General features: G+C 43.7%; 1 pseudogene; it reads right to left on the bottom strand.

Annotated features, from left to right (window-relative positions):
- Nucleotides 1-14,817: 14,817 nt before the first annotated feature.
- Nucleotides 14,818-16,523, bottom strand: LOC119310024 (annotated as a pseudogene).
- Between the last annotated feature and the right edge of the window lie 6,685 nt (nt 16,524-23,208).

Below are 23,208 nucleotides of genomic sequence, written 5' to 3'. Positions count from 1 at the left end.
GTAGATAAAGTAGCATGGAGCAATCAAAAATTATAGATACGTTGGAGACGTATCAAGCATCCCCAAGCTTAATTCCTGCTCGTCCTCGAGTAGGTAAATGATATAAAAGAATTTTTGATGTGGAGTGATACTTTGGCATAATTTCAATGTAAAACTTCTTAAATGTGATATGAATATTCAGATCCGAAAAGATTCAAGACAAAAGTTCATATTGACACAAAAATAATAATACTTCAAGCATACTAATCAAAGCAATCATGTCTTCTCAAAATAACATGGCAAAAGAAAGTTCATCCCTACAAAATCATATAGTTAGGCTATGCTTCATTTTCGTCACACAAAGATGTTCCCAACTTCTATACCCCCGATGACAAGCCAAGCAATTGTTTCATACTTAAATAATCTCAAACTTTTTCAACCTTCACGCAATACATGAGCGTGAGCCATGGATATAGCACTATGGGTGGAATAGAATATGATGATGGGGATTGTGTGGAGAAGACAGAAAAGGAGAAAGTCTCACGTTGACGAGGCTAATCAACGGGCTATGGAGATGCCCATCAATTGATGTCAACATGAGGAGTAGGGATTGCCATGCAACGGATGCACTAGAACTATGAATGCTCAACAAAAGAAAAACTAGTGGGTGTGCATCCAACTTGCTTGCTCATGAAGACCTAGGGCATTTGAGGAAGCCCATAGTAGGAATATACAAGCCAAGTTCTATAATGAAAAATTCCCACTAGTATAAAAAGACAACTTATGAGACTCACTACATGAAAAACAAGGTGCTACTTTGAAGCATAATATATGAGACTCACTACATGAAGAACAAGGTGCTACTTTGAAGCACAATATATGAGACTCAATACATGAAGAACATGGTGCTACTTTTAAGCACAAGTGTGGAAAAAGAGATAGTAGCATTGCCCTTTTTTTGAGCCTTTCTTTTTTTATATATTTTGGCCTTTCTCTCTTTTTTTATTTGGGCAATGCTCTAATAATGATGATCATCACACTTCTATTGGTTACAACATAAGGATTACAACTCGAAACTTAGAACAAGATATGACTCTATATGAATGCCTCCGACGGTGTACCGGGATGGTGCAATGAATCAAGAGGGACATGTATGAAAAATAATGCATGGTGGCTTTGCCACAAATACGATGTCAACTACATGATCATGCAATGGCAATATGACAAAAGTAATGTATGTCATGATGATGATGATGGAAGTTGCATGGCAATATATCTCGGAATGGCTATGGAATGCCATATAGTTAGGTATGGTGGCTGTTTTGAGGAAGATATAAGGAGGTTTATGTGTGATAGAGCGTATCGTATCACGGGGTTTGGATGCACCGGCGAATTTTGCACCAACTCTCAAGGTGAGAAAGGGCAATGCACGGTACCGAAGAGGCTAGCAAAGGCGGAAAGGTAAAAGTGCGTATAATCCATGGACTCAACATTAGTCAAAAGAACTCATATACTTATTGCAAAAATTTAGAAGTCATCAAAAATCAAGTACTATGCGCATGCTCCTAGGGGGATAGATTGGTAGGAAAAGACCATCGCTCGTCCCCGACCGCCACTCATAAGGATGCACAAGCCAGGTACACTTCATGTTTCAAATTTGTTACACAACTTTAACCATACGTGCATGCTACGGGACTTGCAAACTTCAACACAAGTATTTCTCAAATTCATAATCACCCAACTAGCACCACTTTGATATTATCACCTCCATATCTCAAAACAATTATCAAGCATCAAACTTATCTTAGTATTCAATTCACTCAAAAGAAAGGTTCACATATCTTGAACACCAAGTATATTAACATTAAGCAAATTACCATGCTATTAGTGACTCTCAAAATAATCTAAGTGAAGCATGAGAGATCAATATTTTCTTTAAAACAAATCCACCACCAAGCTCTAAAAGATATAAGTGAAGTACTAGAGCAAAAATTATCATGCTCAAAAGATTAAAGTGAAGTACTATGAGCAAAACTATCAAGCTCAAAAGATATAAGTGAAGCACATAGAGTATTCTAACAAATTCCAATTCATGTATGGCTCTCTCAAAAGGTGTGTACAGCAAGGATGATTGTGGTAAACTAACAAGCAAAGACGCAAATAATACAAGATGCTCCAAGCAAAACACATAACATGTGGTGAATAAAAATATAGCTCCAAGTAAATTACCGATGGAAGTGGACGAAAGAGGGGATGCCTTCCGGGGCATCCCCAAGCTTTGACCTTTTGGTGTCCTTGGATTATCTTGGGGGTGCCATGGGCATCCCCAAGCTTAGGCTCTTTCCACTCCTTGTTCCATAATCCATCAAAAAAATTCACCCAAAACTTGAAAACTTCACAACACAAAACTCAATAGAAATCTCGTGAGCTCCGTTAGAGAAAGAAAACAAAAGACTACTTCAAGGTACTGTAATGAACTCATTATTAATTTATATTGGTGTTAAACCTACTATATTCCAACTTCTCTATGGTTTATAAACTATTTTACTAGCCATAGATTCATCAAAATAAGCAAACAACACACGAAAAACAGAATCTGTCAAAAACAGAATAGTCTGTAGCAATCTGTAACTAACGCAAACTTCTGGAACTCTAAAAATTCTACCAAAATAGGAAGTCTTGGACAATTTGTTTATTGAACATCATCAAAAAGAATCAACGCAAAATCACGTTCCTGTGGTTAACAAAATTACATTCGTGCGTGCAAAGTTTTTGTTTTTCAGCAGAATAAAATCAACTATCATCGTAGGTTATCCTATAGGTTCCACTTGGCACAAACACTAATTAAAAGACAAAACCACATCTAAACAGAGGCTAGATGGATTATTTATTCCTAAACATAAACAGAAACAAAAAACACAAAATAAAATTGGGTTGCCTCCCAACAAGCGCTATCGTTTAACGCCCCTAGCTAGGCATAAAAGCGAGGATAGATCTAGGTATTGCCATCTTTGGTAGGCAATCCATAAGTGGCTCTCATGATAGATTCATATGGTAATTTTATTTTCTTTCTAGGGAAGTGTTCCATACCCTTCTTTAAGGGAAATTGGAATCTAATATTCCCTTCCTTCATATCAATAATTGCACCAATCGTTCTAAGGAAAGGTCTACCAAGAATAATAGGACATGAAGGATTGCAATCTATATCAAGAACGATAAAATCTACGGGCACATAATTCCTATTTGCAACAATAAGAACATCATTAATTCTTCCCATAGGTTTTTTAATAGTGGAATCCGCAAGATGCAAGTTTAGAGAGCAATCATCAAAATCACGGAAATCTAGCAAATCACACAAAGCTTTGGGAATAGTAGAGACAGTAGCACCGAAATCACACAAGGCATGAAACTCATAATCTTTGATTTTAATTTTAATAGTAGGTTCCCACTCGTCATAGAGTTTTCTAGGGATAGAAATTTTCAACTCAAGTTTTTCTTCATAAGATTGCATCAAAGCATCAACAATGTGTTCGGTAAAGGCCTTATTTTGACTATAAGCATGTCGAGAATCTAGCACGGATTGCAACAAGGAAATACAACCAACCAAAGAGCAATTTTCATAATTAAATTCCTTGAGATCCAAAATAGTGGGTTTAGCAACATCTAGATTTTTATTTCTTTCAATCCCACTTTCATCAATTTCATCATCAAGATCTAGAAACTCCGAATTCTTAGAACGCATTCTAGGTAAAGGAAGATCATATTCAGTTTCATCAAGATTCATATTGCAAAACAAAGATTTAATGGGGTACACATCAATAACTTTTAGATCTTCATCTTGATTTTCATAGGAATTGGAAGAACACGCTTTAATAAAGGCATCTTTGGAAGCACGCATCCTAGCGGTTCTTTCCTTGCACTCATCAATGGAAATTCTCATGGATTTGAGAGACTCATTGATATCATGCTTAGGAGGAATAGATCTAAGCTTTAAGGAATCAATTTCAAGAGAAATTCTATCAACGTTCCTAGCCAAATCATCAACTTTAAGCAATTTCTCTTCAAGCAAAGCATTAAAATTCTTTTGTGAATTCATCAACTCTTTAACACTACTCTCAAATTCAGAGGGCATCTTATTAAAATTTCCATAAGAGTTATTGTAGGAATTTCCATAATTATTAGAAGGATTACTAGGATAAGGCCTAGGATTAAAATTCCCTCTATAAGCATTGTTTCCAAAACTATTCCTACCAACAAAATTCACATCCATAGATTCATTATTATTCTCAAGCAAAGTAGACAAAGGCATATCATTGGCATCAAAAGGAGTATTTTTAGGAGCAAACATCTTCATAAGTTCATCCATCTTTTCACTCAAAACATTAATTTCTTCTATAGCATGCACTTTCTCACTAGAAGATCTTTCGGTGTGCCATTGAGAATAATTAGCCATAATATTATCAAGCAATTTGGTAGCATTCCCTAACGTAATTTCCATAAACGTGTCCCCCGCGGCCGAATCTAAAAGATTTCTAGAATCAAAATTCAATCCGGCATAAAAATTTTGTATGATCATCCATAAATTCAAACCATGAGTAGGACAATTGCGAAGCATTAATTTCATTCTTTCCGAAGATTGGGCAACATGCTCATGATCAAGTTGTTTAAAATTCATGATATCGTTCCTAAGAGTGATAATCTTAGCGGGAGGAAAATACTTAGAGATAAAAGCATATTTGCACTTGTTCCAAGAATCAATACTATTTTTAGGCAAAGATGAAAACCAAACTTTAGCACGATCTCTAAGTGAAAACGGAAATAACTCCAATTTGACAATATTGTTATCCGCATCTTTCTTCTTTTGCATATCACACAAATCAACCAAATTATTTAGATAAGTAGCGGCATCTTCACTAGGAAGGTCGGCGAATTGATCTTTCATAACAAGATTCAACAAAGCGGTATTGATTTCACAAGACTCATCATTATTAAGAGGAGCAATCGGAGTACTAAGGAAATCATTATTATTGGTATTCGAGAAATCACACAATTTGGTATTATCTTGTGCCATGGCAACAAGTAATCCAACACACAAGCAAACAGAAAGGCGCAACGGGAGAAAAAAGGCAAACAGAAAAGAGAGGAGGAGATTGAGAAAGAGAGGGCGAATAAAACGACAAGGGTGAAGTGGGGGAGAGGAAAATGAGAGGAAAATGGCAAATAATGTAATGCGAGAGATAGGGATTGCGATGGGTACTTGGTATTGTTGACTTGCTTGCGTGAGCCTCCCCGGCAACGGCGCCAGAAATTCTTCTTGCTACCTCTTGAGCACTGCGTTGGATTTCCCCGAAGAGGAGAGGATGATGCAGTAAAGTAGCGTAAGTATTTTCCTCAGTTTTTGAGAACTAAGGTAACAATCCAGTAGGAGACTACGCACAAGTCCCTCGTACCTACACAAAATGATAGCAACTCGCAACCAACGCTTAGGGGTTGTCAATCCCTTCACGGTCACTTACGAGAGTGAGATCTGATAGATAATATTTTTGGTATTTTTGATAGATAGATGCAAAGTAAAAAGGTAAAAGGCAAAGTAAAAACAAACCAAGTAAATAAAGTGATAGAGATTGATATGATGAGAATATACCCGGGGGCCATAGGTTTCACTAGTGGCTTCTCTCAAGAGCATACGTATTCTACGGTGGATGAACAAATTACTGTTGAGCAATTGATAGAATAGAGCATAGTTATGAACATATCTAGGCAATGATCATGTATATAGGCATCACGTCCAAAACAAGTAGATCGAAACGATTCTGCATCTACTACTATTACTCCACTCATCGACCGCTATCCAGCATGCATCTAGAGTATTAAGTAAAAACAGAGTAACACTTTAAGCAAGATGACATGATGTAGAGGGATAAATTCATGCAATATGATAAAAACCCCATCATGTTATCCTCGTTGGCAACAATACAATACGTGCCTAGCAGCCCTTTCTGTCACTGGGTAAGGACACCGCAAGATTGAACCCAAAGCTAAGCACTTCTCCCATTGCAAGAACTACCAATCTAGTTGGCCAAACCAAAAAGGATAATTCGAAGAGACTTGCAAAGATAACTCAATCATACATAAAAGAATTCAGAGAAGAATCAAATATTTTCCATAGATAATCTGAATCATAAACCCACAATTCATCGATCTCAACAAACACACCGCAAAAAGAAGATTACATCGAATAGTTCTCCACAAGAGAGGGGGAGAACATTGTATTGAGATCCAAAAAGAGAGAAGAAGCCATCTAGCTACTAGCTATGGACCCGAAGGTCTGAAGTAAACTACTCACACTTCATCGGAGGGGCTATGGTGATGATGTAGAAGTCCTCCCTGGTGGATGCCCCCTCCGGCGGAGCTCCGGAACAGGCCCCAAGATGGGATCTCGTGGATACAGAAAGTCGCGGCGGTGGAATTAGGTTTTTAGCTCCTGTTCTGATCGTTCGGGGATACGTAGGTATATATAGGAGGAAGGAGTACGTCGGTGGAGCGTCGAGGGGTCCACGAGGTAGGGGGGCGCGCCCAGGGGGGGCGCCCTCCACCCTCGTGACCGCCTCTGGCACTGCTTGGAGTAGGGTCCAAGTCTCCTGGATCATGTTCGGTTGGAAAATCACGATCCCGAAGGTTTCATTCCGTTTGGACTCCGTTAGATATTCTGTTCCTTCTAAATACTGAAAAAGGCAAAAAACAACAATTCTGGGCTGGGCCTCCGGTTAATAGGTTAGTCCCAAAAGTAATTTAAAAGTGGAAAATAAAGCCCAATATAGTCCAAAACAGTAGATAAAGTAGCATGGAGCAATCAAAAATTATAGATACGTTGGAGACGTATCAGGCTCCTCTATCCAATCGCTAGTCATGGAACATTTTTCTAATCTAGCAAGCTCATGAGCTACTTTATTCGCTTCCGCAGGCCATAACCACAGGCCATAAAAAAACAATCCTCAAAAATTGCAGCAGCCGCTCCCGTAGACTGTCCTCCGTTGTTCATTGTGTTAATGACCTCCATATTATCAGAATTGATAATTAGACGATTGCATCCCGTCTTTTGTGCCAACTGTAAGCCAAATCTGAGTGCTACCGCCTCCGCTGTCAGAGCATCCGCACAGTACTGAATCCTCCAGTTACCACTTACTATGAAGTTTCCTTTGTCATCTCTCATAACAGCACCCGTTGTGCCTCTTAGCTGATCATGATCAAAAGAAGCATCCACATTCAATTTAACAAACCCCCTAGGAGGTTTGCACCATCCTTCATTCTTTCTTTTTGCTTTAGGAGAGTGGACATTTACATAGTTCGCTGTTATAGCCCTAATCCCCATCGAGGTCTGGGATGCCTCTTGAGACTTACCCTCATGGACTAGTTTCCATCTATTCCACCATAAATACCAAGCAACTATAGCGATTAGTTCCCCTGCATTCTGGGAGCCCAAGATGTGTAGTTCATGATCAGGCATAAGGAGTAAGAATTCAAGGACTGCCTCTCCTGCATGATCAATGACGCAGGCTTTTTTCACCACTTCATACAACCCCAAATATTCCCACACTTCATTTGCCTTCTGGCACAGAAATAATATATGTTTCGTGTCTTCTGGCCCATCCAAACATGCTGGGCATGTTGGCTGAGTTTTTATATGTCTGTTGGCCAATGTAACGCGGCACGGTAGGGTCCCGTGAAGCGTCCGCCAAATAAAAAATTTAACCTTTGCCGGACAAGCTAATTTCCAGATCTTACCCCAAATAGGATTGACGTTACTTCTGCCCATGCCATTCGAGTATTCCAACTTCCTCCCATGTTGCTTATTCCATTCCTTCAAATAAGCTGATTGTACAGTGAATAAACCATTTTTTGTATAGCTCCACGCAATAAAGTCCGACATATTATGCATAGGTATCGGGATTGCTAGTACTCTACGGGCATCAATTGGCCACAAAGTTTGTCTCACCAACTCTTCATCCCAACCATTTGTGACTGGGTTAATAAGATCAGAAACTTTCGTCAGTAGATTTCCCCTTCTAGGTGTATTAATTTTCCCGTCTGCACAATTTGGGATCCATGCATCTCTCCATATGTCAATATTTTCTCCCGTTCCCACTCTCCATATATAGTCGTTCTTGAGAGAGTCCACTCCCGCCATAATGCTTTGCAAAGTAAAGGAGGCGCCCTTTTTTAATACTGCGCTCATCAAATCACCTTCAGGGAAATACTTTGCTCTTAGGATTGTTGCACATAATGACTCAGGATTATCCACGAGATGCCACGCTTGCTTCGCTAATAAATCCAGGTTAAAACAGTGTATATCACGAAAACCAATTCCTCCTTGGTCTTTTGGAACACACAACTTCCACCATGTCATCCTTTGCATTCTTTTCTGATTGTCCTCGTCTATGATTCCTTTGCAAATCTTTTTAGGAATTTTAAAGACGGACATTGCATATGTTGGGATAGCTTGAACAACAGACTTAAGCAAAATTTCCTTCCCACCCGCCGATAACAACTTCTCTTTCCAACCACTAATCTTCATAATAATACGATCAATCAAGAACTGAAAACAATCGCTTTTATCCATGCCCACATTGGCAGGTAATCCCAAATATTTATCATTAAGTGCCTCAGTCATAATATTTAGAATTGTACAGATTTGCGCTTTATCCTCCACTTCGTATTGGGACTAAAAAATATGCTGGATTTTTCGACACTCACCATCTGCCCCGAGGCGACACAGTAAGAGTCCATAACCGCTTTAAGGGCCTCCGCATTCATTGCATTTGCTCGCATGAGGATCAAAGAATCATCCGCAAATAATATATTTGAAACGGAGGGGGCTTCCCTGCTAACCTTTATGCCGGAGATACTTCCTCTCTCCTCCGCATTTGTTAAAAGGGCAGTCGGGCCCTCCGTACATAACAGGGATAAGTAGGGGGAGAGGGGATCCCCCTGCCTTAGCCCTCTAGTGGGTTTGAAGCTATCAGTATCCTCTGCATTAAACCGAATCCTGTACTCCACAGAGGACACATATTGCATAATCAAATTCACCAAGTTTTCTTTGAAACCCAGCTTCAACAAAATTGCTTTCAAGAAAGACCACTCTACTCGGTCATAAGCTTTGTGCATGTCCAACTTGATTGCACACAGCCCTTCCCTCCCCATTATTTTCCTTTTTATTGTGTGGAAACACTCATATGCTACCAAAATATTATCTGTGATTAGTCTCCCAGGGACAAAAGCACTCTGAGTTGGGCTGATAATGGCTGACAAAATTAATTTGAGACGTGCTGCAATCATTTTTGAAATAACCTTATACACCACATTGCATAAACTAATAGGTCTAAATTGAGTAACCTTTTTTGGGGAGTTAACCTTTGGGATCATGACAATTGCAGTATCGTTCCATCCTACCGGTATTGAACATGTATTCACCGCGTGAAGTACTTCTTTTGTCAGGTCCTCTCCCAACATAGGCCAAAATCTCTTATAAAAAATGGCGTGTAGACCATCTGGACCCGGCGCTTTTAAATCACCAATGTCAAATAAGACTTTCTTAACTTCCACTGCCGTATATGGGGCCATGAGGGCCCTATTCATCTCGTCTGTCACTTTTCTTTTAACAAGAGAGAGAAGGTTGAGAGACTTCTGACGTGGAGAGTTTTGAAAAGTACCCTTTAATATAATCCTTCATTTCCGCACCTTGCACCCAGACTCCATCGTCCCCAAGCAATTTTTTAATCTGGTTTCTTTTCTTTCTAGCCGTTGCCGCGTTATGGAAAAAAGAAGTGTTGCGATCCCCATGCAATAACCAATTTGCACGACCACGCTGTACCCAATAAATCTCCTCCTGTTCTAGCAAATTTTCGATGAGAACCAAAATCTCCTTTTGTCGTGCTTGGGAATCCACAATCGTAGGGCCTCTTCGTAGTTTTTCCAATTCTTTTTTGAGCTTTTTTATTCTCTGTTTTGGGCCTCTCAAAACCTCACGATCCCAAATGTGCAAATCTGATTGAATCACACGAGTACGATCAGCGAGCTTTGGCCCAATGCCCATCATCTTTGCCTTTTCCCATGCTGTACGAACAATTTCACCAATCGTCTCCTCCTTGAGCCATCGAGCTTCAAATTGTTTTACTCGTCCCCTTGGGGCGTTAAAAGTATTTCCATCAAAATATTCCGTATCCAGTACGAGTGGACGGTGATCAGAATGAACGTGTTCCTCATTAATTATCGCGGCCCGAGGGAATTTATTCGCCCATTCCACACTTGCACACCGCACGGTCCAGCCTCTCTATAGTATCGCCTCTCATCCAAGTGAACGGGTCACCAATACAACCCATATCCTCGAGGCCACACTCTCCTAAACAGTTACGAAAATCTCTCATCATAGCATTTGGTCTTACATTTCCGCCCTCTTTTTCTGATGCCAGTAAAATTTCATTAAAATCCCCTAAGATCACCCAGGGATGATGATCCAGATTATGTAAATTCCTAATATTATCCCACGATAACTTACGATCACTCCAAATTGGATGACCATAAAAACCCGTGAACCGCCAATGTACATCATCACCATTCATATAAAGAATGTCAATAAAATGAGACGACACATAATTCGAAACAACTTTATTCAACTTATTATAGTACAAGACTAGGCCACCGGCCCGACCATCACTCTCCACTACAATCATCAAATCAAAAGATAAATAACAACGCAACTCATCAACTTTACATTTATTCAAGTGTGACTCTGAGAGAAAAATCAAATCAGCCTTGGTACGCTGCTGGAGCTCCAAGAGCTCACGAACTGCCGTGGGGGAGAGCATACCACGACAGTTTCATCCTAGGATTCTCATTTGGCCCGGCGGTCCTCCTCCTCAGAGGCCGCCGGTGCGCCATCATCTTCAACTGACTCCCTCCTCTGTTGCATGTATGCCTCCTCCTCCTCTGTTTCCTTTGCTACATGTGTGACTATACCATCCCCATCCCTCATAGTGTCAACTCTACCCATACAAACTCTTTTAGAAGAAACACTCATCTCACCATACAACACACGTTCATAGCTATCCATTCCCCTCTCATAAGAAAATTTTTGGTCACTCCCTGTTGGTGGTACCCCAAAAGGATTACCCCTCTTTTTCCCTATGATATCTTTTCGAGCACTCTCAGCTTTCTCTTCCCCTCCCTTCTTTTTACCTTTCCTCTCCTTTCTTTTTGCGTGGCCCTGCATAGGATTCTTTTTAGCAGCAAAAGTAAACATTGCAGAGTCCTTGCCCGTAGCTGGGTTAGCTAGCCTTGCAGCCACAGCTCCTGTAAGTGCCTCCAGCACCCCAGGCTGAAACAAAACCTGATTTTGCATGGTAAAAATGCCAGCCGCTGCCGAAACGACATTTGCTGCACCCATCGAGTGGATCCCCTGACCCTCCTGGCCAGCAGGACACTCCAGATGGACAGGAGCAGCAGCCATCACTTGATAAGTTGAGGGAGCTCCCGGGTGCACATGGCCCTCCTGGCCTTGGTGCAAAGGTAATGCAGGGGCAGCCATGCGTACAACCTGGTCCTCCTGACCAGGGCCATCACCCTGCTTGGGATGTAGGGACGCCCCATGGTGTCGGCCCTCCTGGCCAAGATGCAGCATCGCCCTGATAGGCACACTCCTAGCCGCCAGTCCTTGGCCCTCCTGGCCAAGGCTAGCGTGCTGAAGTGATCTGCGATCCGGGTCCGCCTGACCCGAAACAGCTCCAACGGGCGCCGGCAACAAAGGCACCTGCCCTCAGCCCTCCTGGGCGAGCGAGTGGTCTCCCTGAACTGGTCCTCCAGCTGCGAGGATAACCAAAGTCGAAGATGACGCTGCACCTTTTTCTTTCACAGTGAGGTCATTTACAGCCTTAGTGACCTTGACCACCATACCTTCAGTAGCCTTGGAGGTATTTTTGTTGCTATAGCCTGTGTACAAAAGATTTCTTCTACTAGATGCATTGCCTTTCCAATAGGCCTCTACACTGAGGGTTTTTTCAATAACAGCTACTCTACTCTCTTTAGGAATCCTACAGAACCTTTCTGACATATGACCTACAAGCCCACAACACTCACAATACGACGGCAACTTTTCATAGCGAACATCAAATTGAAGTGCTTTTTTGCTGCCTAAGGGAGTGAACTCTACCCTACTTTTGATTGGCTCATGCAGCGGGATTTTTACGCGTACACGCAAATACTTCTCTACGATCAGGTGATCCTGGTGTGAGACTTTTATCACTTTCCCGAGTTGGTCCCCTAGAGACAAACCCACTTCTTCTGTTTTAAGCTCAAACGGTAGATCACGAACCTGGGCCCATATAGCCATGGCACCAAGATCCACCTCCGCCAGGTTACCCTTTCCGTTGAACTCGGCGAAAATGATCCTGTCGCGCTTATGGTGCCACGGCTGGGCCTTCAGCATGAAGCGTCTGTCCACGTCGGCGAAGAAGTTGAGGATGAACCTCCCGTCATCGCTGGCCACCTCCTGAACGGTGACCTCGCCTTGCAGCCTCCAAGCCGACGTAGCACGAAGGCCATCGACGAGGCCTCCAAGCCGGTGAGCACCATATCATATGGCTTATGGGATTATCCTTTTCTAGGAAAACCATCATAGTGAACTTTATTGATCTGATAGCGAACACAATACGCATCGCGGTTATGGCGATCGCTCGCACGTGCCATGTCATCACAAGTACGGCAAAAAAAACAAACAGGTCGCTCGCTTCACATCGCTATATGACTTTTGAAAGAGAAAGAAAAGAGGAGCGACTCATCTGCCGTATAATCGGGCGCCTTCTCTTCCCTACGAAGCATCCATCTCGAGGCCCACCCCTTTTCCTTTCTCTCCTAAAATATTGCATCACGCAATCTCCCCTTCCCTCTCGTGCTTTTCTCTTCCCGGGTGGGTTGCCGCCGTCGTCGTCCCATCGGCACATCCCAGCTCCTCCGACGCCCGCTCCTTCGTCCGGGTTAAGTTAGAGCGAGCTTAAATTGAACGAAGCTCAAGTTCGAGCAATATAAAGTGGCTCGTGCTCAACTTGTAATGATCTCGAGCTAGTTTCAAGCTAAATAAGATTTTTTTGTTAATAATATAATGCGATTTTTCAAACAAGATAGGCCACGACACAACATAAGAAACCACTGTAAAATTGAACTTATTGAATACTAGTACCTCTGCTCTAAAACTATGACCAAGAATAACAGGATACTTAACACATGGTTGACCACGTACCATATTGAGGCTAAATTATCTCCGTGTTTAATTAAGTTATCATGTTTGCTAGCAGGTAAAATGTACAAAACATATATGGAAATAAATTATCCTATTTTCTTTAAATATATATATCAACATTATTTCATATAATTATATGATATCCAGCTAAAATCGAGTGAGCCAATGTTGGCTCAAGATCAGCTCGTTTCTTGATCAAGCTACATAAAGTGCTCATACTCAACTCATTTCTTTTCAAGTCAATCTTGAGTCGAGCCAAAATTCAAGTGGATCTCGAGCGGCTTACGAGCCTCAAGATTTTCTTGCAGCCCTACCAGCACGTGATGCCAGGGAAGAAACATGGACGTGGATCTGACCTAAAATGATCAGTGGGTGTCCGTTTGCTCATCATACGTCGTGGACAATTCCTATTTTATCGCGTGGAGCAAACATTCCCGCTCATACATTGGTAGGCCCACTTGGGGCTTCGGTGTGTCTATTCTTTCTTTTTAAGGTTTTGGTTTTTTTCCTTTGTTTTTTTACCGTTTTCCTACCGGTTTTGCATTTTTATCTTTTTCAAGTATTCCTTTTCATAATTTTAGTTTGTGAACTTGTTTGCAATTCATGAGCACTTTTTAAAAAATCACTATTTTTTGTAGTTTGGTAGCATTTTTAAATCCACATTTTAAAAACCAGCAATATTTTTAAATCTGTGAACTTTTTATATATTCAAAAATTAATTTGAATTTATTCACTTTTTTGGAATTCTAGCATATTTTTCACATGAATATTTTAGAAAATCATTAAAAAAATTGGACGTACCATGCATTGTCAAGCAACACATGGTTTACTCTGACTCGGCAGTGTGACAATACCATAAGTTAAGAATTAACTTTTCGTGTTGACCGAGCCCGGGGAACTGACCGGACAAGGGTGGGTCGTGGTACAGTTGCGCCCGGTGGTGGTTGCCGGATAGGAACTCTCAACGATCACCCCGCAAAAAAAAAAAAGGAACTCTCAACGATGGCTAATTTTTTTCCAACTACAGTTTTCCTACCGTCTTCAAACGTCCATACAGGTGACCATGTATAGCCCAGCCAAAAAATCGAGTCCGGAGGGTACACGCTAGCAGGGACACAACGAGCGGGATATTCGACCGAAAAATAGAGGAGAAGGGCCCCGCAAAAAAGAATAGAGGAGAAGGGACGAAGTGTTATACTTAGTGTTGGCACCTCTCTGTAAATTTCAACAACTCCTGATTAGAAGGCTGCACACTCTTGAGCTATACTGCACACTCTAAAAAACAAGCTATGCTGCACGAACAGATATAACAATTCAGATGACAAGGCTCACAAAATAAAATGGAAGGGAGAATGTGAACAGCAAAGATGTCAACTACTAAGCATAGCCAATTACAAATCGTCCGGCCGGTTGGTTTGCTTCTCTCCAGTTATGGGAGGTCACATGAAAATCAGCTGTTAGGAGCTCCTGTTTGGTAGATTAAAAATCATTCGATGACTGAATTTTACAGATACAAAGAGTCGTGGGTGCATGCACCGATACATTTGCTATTCTTGTGGAAAGAGAAAAGTTGAATACTCTGCAGTAAGGTACTCGGTTTGAACGCATGCATGCACATAACCAGAGTTTGAGTTTCCAGATAACGCGTCGTCACCGTCGTAAACCCGTCTCTCCAAGGAGAGGATGTCCCCGGAACCACCAATCGTTCCACCGAGCATCGGCAACTCTGCGTCTTGCAATCGCAGGACGTCCATAGCCTCGGCAACGGACGGCCGCTGCACGGGGTCGTGGTGGGCGCACCAGAGCCCTGTCACGAGCAGACGCTCCATCTGCAGCTTGTCAAATTCGCCGCCCAGCCTCTGGTCAGCCGCGTCGAGGACCCGGCTCTGGCGGTACATGTCACAGGCCGACGCCAGTAAGGTCCCTGAGGTTGGCCGCCTGCCACAGGCGATCTCGAGAAGCACCATGCCGAAGCTGTACATGTCCGACTCGGTGCTCGGCCTCCGGCCGTTGACAAGCTCTGGGTCGATATACCCGACGGTGCCTGCCACGACTTGTGTCGTCCGTGGCTGGGCGCCATGGTCGATGAGCCTCGCTAGCCCGAAGTCGCCGAGCTTAGCTTTGCCCAACGCGTCGAGCATCACGTTCGCGGGTTTTATGTCCCCGTGCACGATGCATCGGGCGCACTCGGTGTGGAGGTACCGCAAGGCGGAGCCCAGTCCCAGCGCGATCTCGTACCTGCAAAGTTGTGGATGTTAATCTCACATTTTATCAGGTTTTAAAGTTTGTATCCAGTGCAACAGAATCGGATATAGTACCTCTCTGGCCAAGTTAAGTGCTTGTCAGGGTCGTAGAGGTGCGTGTCGAGGCTGCCGCCGGGCATGAGCTCGTAGACGAGCGCTAGCCGCCGTCCTCTCCGTCGTCTCCGGCGACCGCACCACCAGCCGACGAGCTGGACAATGTTGCGGTGCCTGAGCTGGCTCAGGACGGTGATCTCCGCCTGGAACTCCTTGAAACCCTGCGAGGGCTGCTCCTCTGAGACTGAGACAGAGAGTGTCTTGATGGCCACATGACGGTCCTGTTCACTCAGGTAGCCTTTGTAGACCGGACCAAAGCCCCCTCTCCCGATCTTGTTCTCGTCTGCAAAGTTGCAAGTCGCGGCGGCAAGCTCGCCGTAGCGGAACTCCCTAGGCCCCGGTCCTCGATGAGGTTCAGGTTCGGTTATGATAGCCGATGTGCTCTGCCGCGTCCTCTTGCTACGAATACAGCAGAGCACGAGCCCTGTTATGGCGCAGATCAAGCCTGCCAAAGCTGAAGCTGCGATGGCTGCTAGCTTCAGCCAGGACGATGACGGCGGTGCGAGCTTCCCGTGGCCGCGGGGTGCAGCGTGCTGCAGTTCCTTCGCCGCTCTCCCAGTCACACCCTGGCCATGTGTAGTACCGGGCAACAATTTTCGTGTCCTCGGTTCATACGGAACACGAACACCGCCCCCGCCGCAGGGGTAGGGCATGATGCCAAACTGGAATTGGTCTGGTGCCAGATCCAATACAAGTTTTGAGGAAGTGGAACACGACCTGTTCGCTTCGGTAATAATTTGGGTGGAGAGATTGGAGGTGGAGCTTGCCCCGTCTCGCCCGTGGCCGTGGGGTGGTTCCCCCATAGCAACGAGCTGAAGGAGGACAGGGACCGTGAGGAAGACGTGGATTGCGCTGGGGTGGGCGAAGCCGAGGTACAAGGGCAGGGGAATGGACATGGTTGAAGATGGATGACATGGAAAAGATCAAGTAGGTGATGATGAAGAAGAAAAAGGGCAAGAAGAGGGTTGCAGGGAGACGAGAGCTGGCTCTTCTGGCCATCAAATGGAGCACATTCGCTTCCAATTGGTGGTGTGTATTTTTTTTAAAGGAGGAGGACCCCGGCCTCTGCATCTTAGCGATGCATATGCTGTCACTTTATTAATTATTCTCACAAGATTTTACAAAGTCATACAACAGTCAGACTAAAGCCACCGTCTAAGCAATAACTGTCGCTACTCCTATTCAATTGATGAAGGGGCGCTGATAGCCTGGGCCTAATACCAAACAGACATCGCAGCCTAACCTAAAAATCTAAAATCTGAGGTCCCAACCAGGACGCCTGCCGGATATGGGGCACCTACCAGTCCGGCGCACTCCTCAACCAGGACGTCTGTCGGGTATCTGGCCGCCGCAGCCACCTGCCACCAATGCATCTTCAGAGCTGTACTGTTGCATCTACCGTGCCAGGTCTCTCTGCCATCGAAGCCACCCCGACGCCAGACATCACCGTCCTCCTGCGCGAGTCCATCTCGCACATCGAACTCCGAATCTGCACTTCGCCACGCCGTCGAGATCCGTCGCCATGAATGTGTAGGATGAAGCACCGCTCCACCAAAGATGCCATCCGATGGTCCCGTGAAGCCGAGTGCACCTCCAAGAATGCCGCCCCCAAGGGGGTAACGACACATGCTTGCCGCCAACATCCGATCAACTGATTTAGGGTTTCCCCCCGGAGGTGTTGAGTGGAGTTGGGAGTTTCACCTCGATGATGCCTTAATGAAGGAAACGATGATAGGGGCATCGTCATCACCGGCTCCGAGCATCGACTGAAAACCAGGTTTTCACCCGGATCCGTCCCAAGAAATCCACCCGACAACGTGTGCACTGTCTCGACCGCCTTCAAAGCCCCAGATCTAGCCGCCTAGATCCGGCTACCAACCGCAAGAACAGTGCAATCGTAGGAGCCCTGGCGCACCGGTCACTGCCTGCGTGTGCCACCACTGGAGCCTAGGAGGAGGGCTCCCACCCCGCCTCGCCAAGCCGCAAGAGCCGTCGAGATGGATCCCGCGCGCTCGTTACCGTCTCCGATCCGAACAATCCATAGCAGATCGCCGTCACAGATCCACCTTGGACAGGGACTGCACCGCGCCATGCCGCCGCGGGAGGCCCTAGCTTCACCATCCGCCACCCTCCAGGGCCGCCGCCCCGGGACCCAGACAGAACATCGTCGCTGCCATCGGCCATGTTCCGCCGCCACCGATCGGTCAAGCCGCCGGCTACTGCGACATTCGCCGCCATGACCAAGCACGCCCATCGAGCAGCCGGCACCACCAGATCTTCCACGAAGCCCAACGTTCCACCGCCTCCTCCCATCGCCACGCCGCCAAGGCACCGTCGGCGGATCAGATCGGCCGCGCCGCCGCAATGACGGCACAGATCGGGGAGGAGGGCCCCACCGCTCCGGGTGACCCGCCTCACCCAAAGGAACACGGGAGGGAAGGGGGCCTCCGCCGCAGCCGTCAGCCGCCTGGGGCTTTGCCCGGCGACCTCCTCCAACGGCGGCGGAGGGGAGGGAAGGGAGGGGTTGGGAGCCCGACGGCGGTGGGGATAGGATTCCGCCCGAGCCGCCCTAGCGGCAATTGGTGGTGTGTATGGCCGTATGAAATCAAACACCAGACTTGACAGTCGAGAGACTTGGCACTGAGAGATTAGGCAGAGCCTACGAGGACTATAATGCCCAGGCCGGCTGGGAACCCGGCCTTCGGGTCTACTACTACAAGATCACGAGGAAGGCTCCTCGCAGGATCATCTTTTGTTCCGTACGTGACATGACGCGTCTGCACCGCTTGTGAGATTAGCGAGCAGACCAAAGTCCTTGTCGCGCCGTGCACAGGCACAGTAGCATGGCATGCGGTGCGTACGTACGTACGTACTCGGTTTTGAGCAGACGCGCTTCCCTGCTACGCTGGAGGTAAGGGGAATCAGGAGAGTTGAAAAATGGCGCTGGAAATGTCCTTTGAAGAATGATTGCATTTACAGCTGGCCTCTTGGAAGGGGGCTTTTGAGGACTTTGGTCTGGCCATTGTTTGTTTTCCCTACTTTTCTCTCTTGCTCCCTGTATCTATCAGGTTGTTCTTTTTCCTTGTTTGTATTGTTCATCATCTACTCCATCCGTTCCTAAATATAAGTCTTTTTAGGGATTTTACTATAAACCACATACCGATGTATATAGATGCATTTAGAGTGTAGATTCACTCGTTTTGCTCCGTATGTAGTTCATAATGGAATCTCTAGAAAGACTTATATTTAGGAACGGAGGGAGTATAATGCATGCAAAGGCAGAGCTTCATGCAGAGGATTTGGATGAAAGAAAGTACAATTGCAAGTACTCCCTCCATTCCTAAATATAAGTTTTTTTAGACATTTCAAATGGACCACAACATACGGATGTATGTAGATATATTTTAGAGTGTAGATTCACTCATTTTGCTTCGTATGTAGTCACTTGTTGCAATCTCTAGAAAGACTTATATTTGAGAACGGAGAGAGTAGTATCCATGCTTCCTCGCTTCATGCAGAGGATTTGGACCACAAACAATGTTCAGAACGAAGGAGCTGGGGATAGAGGTGGCAGAGGAAGCGAAAGGAGTAACACGTTTCTTTTTTCTTTTCCGTGAAGGGGAGTACCTCGGCCTCTCCATTACAAGACGTACACATCCATTTTATCAAATGTAATTAAGTTCAACTCAACAAGTACACAAAACATGAACACAATAGGCCGAGCTCAAGATTACAAAACTGGTTGAATGAATCATGCACAACCATTTCTACCGGCTGCACACAGAGGCCATAAGCGCCCTCTCATCCACATGATGTAGCGATGACCACATATGGATTAAATCCATAGCCCTATAGATAACATGAAAGGACTTATGGGTAGATGATCTGTTAGAAACGTAGTCATTTTGACAATTCCATATTGCCCAGAGAATGGCACCAACTCCCACACAGATTTGTCCCTTCAGCTTACAATGAATACCACCAAATCAGTTTCCAAGTTAATGATGATGAATTACTATGATTTCTGAAGGAAGTTTGGAGGATTTGAATACATAGATGGTTTTTTCTATAGTGGTTGCTTGATTCATATGGTTACAATCCATAAGTATTTCTCCTTTGGATTCATCTGTACTAGTTTTGGAAGGAAAATTTCCATCCACTCCAACCTCTTATGAAGAATCCTATGTTTTCTGAGAGTGTACTCAAATGCCCATGTTATTCATGTAGGATCGAAGATGGCATGTCGCTCCATTCATGTATTTTAGAAATCCTGCAAATCAAAGAGGTCTGTAGTGTTCAAAACTGGATGTAGGCACTAATACGTTCTCTTCTTTTGCAGATACGATTAGGCCCGGTTGTGGATAATGTGATGCGATATAACAATCCATCAAATGCCGACCTCCATCTCTCAAAAATTATTTTGAACTCCTACCGAGCAACCTTACTGAAGATTATATTCGGCAGGTTCTTTGTTGTGAGAGAAAGTGTGCTAAAGTTAATGAGGTTTGACCTACATTTATCGCGGATGCTGATCAACATCGGCGGCTACGGCAGAATGGAAAAGGCTTTGCAGGAGCTGAATTTCATTTTGGAAGTTCAGTTGACAAAGTAATCAGAAGTCGTCATGTCAAGTCAATACATGACTTGTCAGTGGCTGATCTCTTCTCCTCAAGATCAATTTTCCGAGCTACAAAGCTACCCCTCATCATTTCTTCCTCTAAGAAGACTGCATGTCTCGTTTCTACAAACTTTGTATATCTTTCTGTGCAGTAGAAACGGAAACCCTTTGATCTATCTGGATAGCCAATGAAGTGGCAACTCACTGTTTTGGGGTCTAACTTTGCAATATTTGGATTAAACATTTTGGCCTCAGCAGGGCACCCCCACACCCTGAAGTGTTGTAGGGAGGGCACCCTTCCCGTCCATAGCTCGTATGGTGTTTTGGGCACCGACTTGCTTGGTACTCTATTGAGAATGTGAATGGAGGTTTTAAGCGCCTCCATCCATAATCCCAATGGCAAGTTGGAATAACTCATCATGCTGCGCACTATATCCATAAGTGTACGGTTGCGCCTTTCAGCTACTCCATTTTGCTGAGGCTCGCCCGACATTGAATACTGGCTACTATGTCAGTCTCCTGCAAGAACTTTGCAAAAGGTCCAGGGACTTGGCCAAATGGAGTGTGCCGATCGTAGTATTCTCCCCCACGGTCGGACCTGACTATCTTTATTCTTTTATCATGCTGATTTTTCAACTTCAGCTTTGAATATTTTAAATTTATCCAACACTTCATATCTTTCTTTGATTGGATAAATATATTCATAGCGAGAGTAATCATCTGTGAATGTTATGAACGAGTCATATCCATCCACACTTTTCACCGGAAATGGTCCACAAATGTCAGTGTGAATGATTTCCAGTGTGCTTGTGCTATGGATTGCACCTTTTTTGATTTGTTTTATATACTTCCCTTTAATGCAATCTATGTATTTTTCTAAGTATGAGAATTCTAACGGAGGAAGTATTTCACTTTTGACTAATCTTTCTATTCTCCCCTTGAAAATATGGCCCAAGCGACAGTGCCATAATTTCGATTAGTCGAATGTTCTCTTTCTTTCCTTTTGTTCTTTATTCGACGCGGAAACATGTTCTTTCACATTGCATACAGAATAAACCTTTTCACGAAGTGATAACAAATAAAGCTCATCGTGTAGTAAAGCATCACCCACATAAGCATTATTTAACCATATGGCACACTTGCCATGTCCAAAATATCATTCATAATTATCTTTGTCCAAACAAGAAACACTAATGAAGTTTCTATGACATGATGGAACAAATAAAGCATCTCTAAGTAGAAGATTGAATCCGTCAGCTAACTCCAAGGAGATGTCACCGACAGCTTCAACTTCTGCTTCAACTCCGTTTACCACTTCAATGCGTCTTTCGCTTCTTAGCGTAGTCCGCGTCGAATAGAATCCCTGTAAAGAATTTGCAACATGAACAGGTGCTCCTAAATCAATCCACCATGTGGATTCTAAAAACTGTGTATACAAGGATTCATTTACAAATGAAACTATATTATTACCTCTTTTTTCCATGACTGACTTCAGCCAAGCAGCGCAGTCTTTCTTGTAATGCCCTTTCTTCTTGCAGTGGAGACAAGTGTCTTTGTCCACTAAGACATGCTGTTGCCGATGCTGATGCTGATAGGGAGCTTTTCCATGCTTTGAAGGAGAACTTTTGTTGTTTTGATTGTAATTCTTTTTCTTGTGATCCTTAACATAGTTGAGTGAACCACCATGTGCGGCTTTGAGTCTGTCCTCTTCTTGGACACACATTGCTATTGTCTTTTCAATGTCCCATGTTCCAGGTGACATATTATAGTTTACAACAAAAGTTTCAAACTCCTTTGGTAGTGAAGCCATGACCAGGTGGACCAGGAGCTTTGGTTTGATCTCCAGATCCTCATCCATGGGCTTTAGCTTTGCTGCCATATCGCTCATCCTAAGGATGTGCTCTCTTATTCCATGACTACCACCTGTGTAGCGTTCTGTCACCAGTTGCTCTAACACCTAGGTGGCATATATATTTGAAGAGCAAGTGAACTAGCTCTTTATGTTTGTAAGCAACCCCCCCGCGGAAGTGCACTCTGCAATGGAGCCCACAACACTACTAGGAAAAGGCCTACTAATGGCGCACCGGTTTTGCCTACTAATGGCGCACTACCGGTGCGCCATTAGTATCACGCCACTAGTATTTTTTACTAATGGTGCACCACTGGTGCGCTATTAGTTTTGCCCACAATGCGCCACTAGAGTCTGCTATACTAATGGCGCACCACATGGTAGTGCGCCATTAGTAACAATTTTTTTAATTTTTTTTCTTAATCTCAGGTCACTATTTCACATATGAGATATCCAACACATATATATACAACAAGCATCCATATAACAATCATAGCCAACACACAAGTTCCATCATATATACATACATAGCCAACACATAGTTCCATCGTTACATATTACAAAAGTTTCACATTGTTCATCCAACACCGTTATCCATCAATTCACAAAAGTTTCACATTGATACAAAATAAATACACAAATGGAAAAGAAGCACTTCATCCATGCAACCTTCCGTGAATTAAATCAAATCTGCAAAATGATAAACAAGAAGTTAGAAGAAGAAGAAGAACAAGAAGACTAGAAGAATACTAGAAGAAGAAGAACACTAGAAGAAGAATAAGAATAATTTTCGAAAAGAAGAAGAATAAGAAGAAGACTATAAGCTTATTATGTAAACTTGATCATTTTGTGCTAACATAAGTAATTTTGGAGCTAACCTATAGGAAACTAAGCATATAAGCTCTAAGTCAGCATATTAGAGCCAACTTAGGTAAAATGAAGCTAACCTATGTCATTTTGGAAAAGAAGAAGAATAAGAAGAAGACTATAAGCTTATTATGTAAACTTGATCATTTTGTGCTACCATAAGTTATTTTGGAGCTAACCTATAGGAAACTAAGCATATAAGCTCTAAGTTAGTATATTAGAGCCAACTTAGGTAAAATGAAGCTAA

The sequence above is a fragment of the Triticum dicoccoides genome, chromosome 5B, assembly GCF_002162155.2.
Source record: "Triticum dicoccoides isolate Atlit2015 ecotype Zavitan chromosome 5B, WEW_v2.0, whole genome shotgun sequence".
NCBI classification, from domain to species: Eukaryota; Viridiplantae; Streptophyta; class Magnoliopsida; order Poales; family Poaceae; genus Triticum; species Triticum dicoccoides.
This window is presented reverse-complemented; position numbering and strand designations above follow the sequence as displayed.